This window comes from Leucopleurus acutus, assembly GCF_964270905.1.
Source record: "Leucopleurus acutus genome assembly, chromosome: 4".
In the NCBI taxonomy this organism is placed as follows: domain Eukaryota; kingdom Metazoa; phylum Chordata; class Mammalia; order Artiodactyla; family Delphinidae; genus Leucopleurus; species Leucopleurus acutus.
Genome location: NC_139146.1, coordinates 109169389 through 109175834, shown reverse-complemented (window position 1 = coordinate 109175834; position 6446 = coordinate 109169389). Strand labels below are relative to the sequence as shown.

Below are 6446 nucleotides of genomic sequence, written 5' to 3'. Positions count from 1 at the left end.
GCATCTGTCATCTGCGTGTCTCTGAGTTTTTGGTGCCCTTTTTTGGGGTCTGATTTTACTAATTTTAAGTAAATTTGGTAGTTTTCAAAGAGGGAGCTCTTTTTTTTTTTTTAACTGTCAGTTCCTTTATCCATTCCTTTCTTTTTAATTGAGGTATAATTGACATATAATATTATACTAGTTGCAGGTATACAGCATAATGATTCAATATTTACATATATTGTGAAATCATCACCATACTAAGTCTAGTTAACTAGACTTTAGTGCCTTTTTTTAAAATTAGAGGTATTAAGGAAAAGCTGTCTCCAAACACAATTCACTAGGTAGTGACTAAATTACTATTCATTTCCTCTCGTATACTTTTATTACAATAGTTTTGAAATTTTGATGTCTACCAGATTCTTCTGTGAAGCTTATTTAAAACATACCTGCCGTCTACCCTAGACCTACTAGATCGGAGTCTCATAGGAGCTGAGGCCCATGGGTTATGAGGGTTTCGCAAGATACTGGGTGGCTCTGGTTTGCTCTGAGTGGGAGAACCACCGCTCTGGGTGAAAAGGGTGCCAGTAAGGAAAGGAGGTAGCAAAAGAACAAGGGGGGAAAATTAAGAAATTTCTGATTAAAAGAGAAAATTTCCAAAAGAAAGACATGTGAATAATGACTTTCAGTCCTAGCCGGTGTCATTTCTTAAAGACTATTTCTCTACAGACTAGAGAGGAGAGATTAGAATCCGGCCAGTTCAGAGGTTAAAGCGTTAACCAGCATGTCAATTCACTTGTCCTCAAGATGTGTGACAGGGAGCAAAGGAGAGTTGCTATCAGTGGCTCCGAAGAAAGAAAGTAAACACTCCCAACATGCACTGAGGCACAGGGAGTGGCTCAGGTTTCTAACACTTCCCTGCTGTGGCGAAAAGGAGTAATAATTAACAGTTTCTTGGGCTTGCTGTTCGTGGGAGGGGCACTGCCAGGCTCAGAGGGAGCCCCGCCCGGGCAGGAGTGTGTGCGCCCCTCCTCCCGCGCTTGTCTCCGACCCCAGCTCCACCTCCGGGACAGGTGAGCAAGCCCTGACTCTCCAACGACGATCAGAGTTTGGAACTGAGCAGGGAAACACACTCTCCGGAGCAGGTTCAGCTCAACAACGAAGGTAAAAATCTCCCATTCACAGTGTAGCAGGTGAAACATGGGGGTAGGGGAAAACAAAAACCCTCTAATCTACTCCCTGAGGTCAAGTTGAGGGCAAGTTGTTAGAAAGCAAAATCGATAGGGAGCCAAGTTTGAAGGTGTGCATGTGTCAGAGCAGCCCGAAACCCGGACGTATTTTCCTTTTGATTTTTTCAGAACAGCCTTTCCTGACCAAGGTAAGCATATGGGGAGGGTGAGGGGAAGAGGGGAGGGCTTGAAGGTAAGTGTGGCCACCAAACCCTCCTCCCTTTTCTGACAAGTGTCATGAACTCAAGTTCTTCACCCGGAATTGTGGTTTGCCTGGAAAAGATACTAGACTCCTGCATTACTTCCCCCTTTCCCTCAGTACTCTTATGGTTACAAGGTTACATTCAACCAGCAGACTTGAAAGGTCTTTTTAATTGCGGTTCAGCTAAACTTTTATTATTTTCCACAAATCAACAGAGACTTCTCTCTCTCTCACACACACACACACACACACACACACACACACACAATTGAAAAGGATTTCTGATATAATTTAAGACTGCCCCAAACAATGAAAGGATAATCATAATTAAAGGAGAGTCCATGAGTTAAGGGTTCAATTCTGAAGCAAGAGAGCTATAGGTTCAAATCTTGGCTTTGCCACTTTCTGGTTTGTCCCATAGCAAGTTACTTAACCTAGCCAAGCTTCTGTTTGCCATCTATAAAGTAAGCGTCATAACAGTATCTGCCAATAGGGCTTTGATGGGAATTAAACACTTAGCAAGCCTTCTATAAATAGCTATACATAGTGCCTCCAATTAGCATTAAGAAATTTGCAGCTCTGCCAAAGGGTCCATGTCAAGGAGGGTGAGTGAACTAGTGAGACCAGACAGTATGGGGGTACCGCGTTGAACTGGTTTCCAGTGAGCGGGTCCAGGACACGTAAGCAGATGGCAAGTGGGCAAAGCTACTCATTCCTCTGAGTAGCAATGAAATTATCTGGCTTCTTGCCACTTTTCCAATAGAGTATGTGGTGGCAAATTCAAACTTTTTGCTACTCAATCATTTTTACTTTGGGGAAGTCTCACCTATATGAATATGTTATTTCTAACAAGAAACAATAATTTCATAATAGGAGAGAAACACTCAACCCCCTGTTGTAGAACCCATCAATTTTGAGTTTTATTTATGCGACTGCCCCTGAATAACTTTGATAAGATTAGACCATATAGTCCATGTTCTTACATTGTAGCACATATTGTATTGTTTGTATTAAAGTGATATGGACTTTTATTTGTGTTTACGGACAAGAAACATAAACGAATGATACCTGTGTTCTGCTGGTCTTTACCACTTAAATTGTAGGGAAGTGAACTTACTTTATGGTTCTTTAAAGGGCATTTTGGTTAATGTTGCTGATGGTTTTATTAATGTGGATGACTTTGAGGAAGGAATAAACTTAGTAGGTGTGACTAGCAAAGTATTTCCAATTATGACATTTTATCTTTTTATTTTATTAATATAAAACAGTTAAATGCTTTGCAATTGATCCTAGCTTAATATTATCATTGTTTTAATGTATTCAAATTGCAGAGTTGAAAATCTGCAATGTATGTACTGTGTTTTCGTTTTGTTTGTTTTCGTTTTGTTTGTTCGAGTTTTTTTTTTGTTTTGCGGTGGCTTTTTGTTTTTAGAGATAGAAGGAACTTTTTTCTTCCAGTTTTATTGAGATATAATTGACATACAGCACTGTATGAGTTTAAGGTGTACAGTGCAATGATTTGACTTACATGCATCATAAAATGATTACTACAATAAGTTTAGTGAACATTCATCATCTCACACAAAATTAAAGAAATAGAAAAACAAATTTTTACTTGTGATGAAAATTCTTAGGATTTACTTTTTAACAACTTTCATATACAACATACAGCAGTGTTAATTATATATATCATTTTGTACATTACATCCCTGGTACTTATTTATCTTATAATTGGAAGTTTTACCTTTTGACTACCTTCATCCAATTCCCCCTCCCACCCACCCTTATAATGGGATAGTGACTGGAGGATTGGAGATAGAATTCTAAAGCCAAGTAAACTGAACTGTGCTATTATATTGTACTCCGGGGCTTGAATCAGTTTAGTGTAGTTTAACTAAAAACTTGTAAAATAATCCAATCTATTTAGAATAAATTATAGTACCAGTGTTTACTAAATAGTTTTCAAAGAGGAAATATGCCTTTATGCTGAATAAATATTGTTAGAATTTAAACAAGTTATCAATATTTGATTTTTGTATTCCTTAATAGGCATATATCTAAATAGCAAACAGTAGCCCCAACTGAGATAAATCCATTAACCATATTTGAGAATAATTTGAGATTTATTTATTTAACCACATAACCAGTTATAAATCTTCCTAAAGTCTATTTTAGTATACAAATGTTTTTCTACTATTTCTAATGCTTATAAGATTTTGTGATAAACTATTAAATGTTTTGGTCAATCAGAAGAGATAGAAGTAACCAGCAGTGATTAAGAAAATATTAAGTTTTCTGGTTACATTTAAAATAGTATAACATATATGTAATATGTCTTTTTAACATGTAATTCAAGGTTTCATAATTGATACTTGTTTTAACTTCCTAAAGTAAGATGCATCCTATACCTTTCATCAAAATAGAAATCTAGTGCTAATAGTCAATTTACTTGTACAGATTCTTCGGTTACAATGCAGACAGGGAATTTAGGGTTGTTAGAGATACATGGGCTTCATATAAAAGTTTAGATTTTTAAAAATAGTCAAGTAAAGGTCAATTGAAAATACAACCTCTGAGAAAGAACTTCTTTTGAATGTTCTCTCTTTTCACTAAAGTCTAGGGTTAGAGAGGGTTGGATCTGTTGGAAAAAAATCAGTCTTTTAAAGCTATCAATTAGAGTGATTTCATCATTTCATAACATCGTCTCAAGTACCGAACAAACCAATACTACTGCTTTCAGTAGTTGAACATGAAGATGTTTCTCTCTTAAGGGATGAGGGTGTTATCTTAGTAGCTGAGATGGTTGAAGGACATCGCCATCATTATCCCAGAGTCTAGGAAATGGAGCTCAAGAGGAGGGCTGATTCTTTTGCAGCCAACAGATGAACAGGAAAAATTGAGCCATGGCCCCTGTGAAGTCAACCTTAGAATTTCCTCTTGGAAACCCAGATGAAGCAGAGACTCTTGAGCTGTGCCATAGAAGCAATTCCAGAAGAAGCCATCGGCAGATGGAGTAGCTCCTTCCCAGACTGAGTGGTGGCAAGATGCCTTGAGTCCTGAATGGCTTCCAACTAGCTCCCTTCTCCTACTGCTCCTGCTTTTCTCACCTCCCTGAGGGCACTCTGGGGAGAATGGAGCACAGGGCATTAGCGCCATGTAAATATACAATAGCATACTAAATGTTTGGCATTTCAAATTAGATTCCACTGGACTGACTGTGATGGTATACTCACATAGAAGCCTGGTTGTTTGATATTCATCCTGTTTATCCTGTCTTAAATTCAAGCACTGTAATACATTTTTGTTTGTATCTCAAACATTCCCTAACTGCAATCAGTATCACTTAATAAAGTGATAGTGATTATAGTCCAACGCTCAACTTTCACCATCTCTGCAAATGACACACATTCTTATAAAAAAATATGGAGCCAATTATTTCCCAGAAACCACACTTTTCTTGACTCTTTTCCTGTTTTCTAAGAATTGGATAACGAGTAGAATTATAGATGTTTTGTCTTGTTTCCTTGAAGTGATGTAATTGTATACGGGTCTACTCTTCTCTACTACAAGGTTCCACATCAGAGCTTAGAGAAAATAGCTTTATTTTAGAGGTAAATACATATTTGTAACTTTCCATTGCTTCTTCAGGCCAAAATAATAATGAAAACAAAACCCACCATGCATACAGCCGTTAATCTTAATTCATAATTGAAATACACACTCGCTATTCTAATGTTATACTCTCTGCTCTTTTTTCTTTTTTTGGAATTTTTATGGTGTGTGTTATTAAGATATGTTCCTTGTATATGACTTAGAAAGTACATATGAAATCAAAAAGAAAATAATTATCACTCAATTTCATAGATCTCAATTTTACTGTTAATATTTTTGTACATCTCTCCACATCTTGAATATACAGATATTCATAATTTTATATATGTCTTCTCTACATACTTGCATATATACATTCACTCTAGGAGATACAAAAATGAAATGAGCAATCATCCTGTTCTAGAGGAAATCAGGTAAAATAAAATATGATTAGGGAGAGAAAGTAGTAAGTAATTAGAAAGCTGCAGATATTTTGCTATCAAAGTTCAAAGGCAGGAGAAATTCTCTTTGGCTGGAGGACCCAAGGAAATTAGCACATGTATTTTTTTTTTTTGGTTCATTGTAAAATCATGACCACTTTGACACTTCCTGCACGCAGGGGCCTCAGGAATCAGGAGCTGCAGATACAGATGCAGGCTACACTTCCTGGCTAGCACAGCAACAGCACAGAGAGGGAGCTCATGAAATATTTGTTGATATACAAAAGAGTGAGCCAAGTTTCCCACTTTTAAACAAGCAACCATTTAATTAATCCATGCTTGGACCAAGGAAGGTACTTTAAATGACCGGCCCTTTTGAGTTAACTGGGCTTCACCTCCCATCCTCTGGCCTCATTCTGGCCAGTCCAGGCAAGCCCACATCTAGGCAGGATGCCGAGCAGGAAGAGGTGAACCACTGATGCTCTCAGATGCTCTCTGTTCTCAGCGTTGCCCAGATACTGGTGCTGACTTATTCTGCTTTCTCAGGTTCCTGAACCCTGCTGCCTGCTCAGACTGATTCTATCTTCCTGGTCTTCTCTCTTCCCTGGTGAGCCTCCAAGGTCTGTTTGAGCTTAGACCTGCCTAGCACTTCTAGGACTGTTTATTTCTCCAGGATTTAATTACTTGCCTATTTAATTCCATATCTCTTGAGCTCTACTCTGTCTGGACATAATTAAAAAATAAATAGCCGAACATTAAATAAGTGATCTTATTTCATACACAATCTAAGTAATAAGCTCTGGCCCCAGGATGGGAGAGCCCTGTATGATTATCCCTCCCAGTAAAGTATATAGATTTTTAACAACTACCTTCCTCCTCAAGTCATAGTTTGTTCTGTTCTACCAAAATAATTGTGAACATTCAAAGTAAGACCCTTAGGCTTCTAGACCTGTAATTTTTCTTTTGTTAATAAATCTTTCTGCTAATCATAACCTCTGGTTATCC

The 6446-nt window shown here is 37.6% G+C and overlaps 1 protein-coding gene across 3 annotated transcripts in view; it reads left to right on the top strand.

Annotated features, from left to right (window-relative positions):
- The first annotated feature begins 1065 nt into the window (after positions 1 to 1065).
- Positions 1066 to 6446, top strand: part of RASSF6 (Ras association domain family member 6) — a 64208-nt gene continuing 58827 nt past the window's right edge. For all 3 annotated transcript variants that reach the window (XM_082838304.1, XM_082838305.1, XM_082838303.1), the window contains exon 1: positions 1066 to 1143. The gene's annotated coding sequence lies outside the window, so the exon portion shown is untranslated. The remainder of the gene's footprint in view (positions 1144 to 6446) is intronic.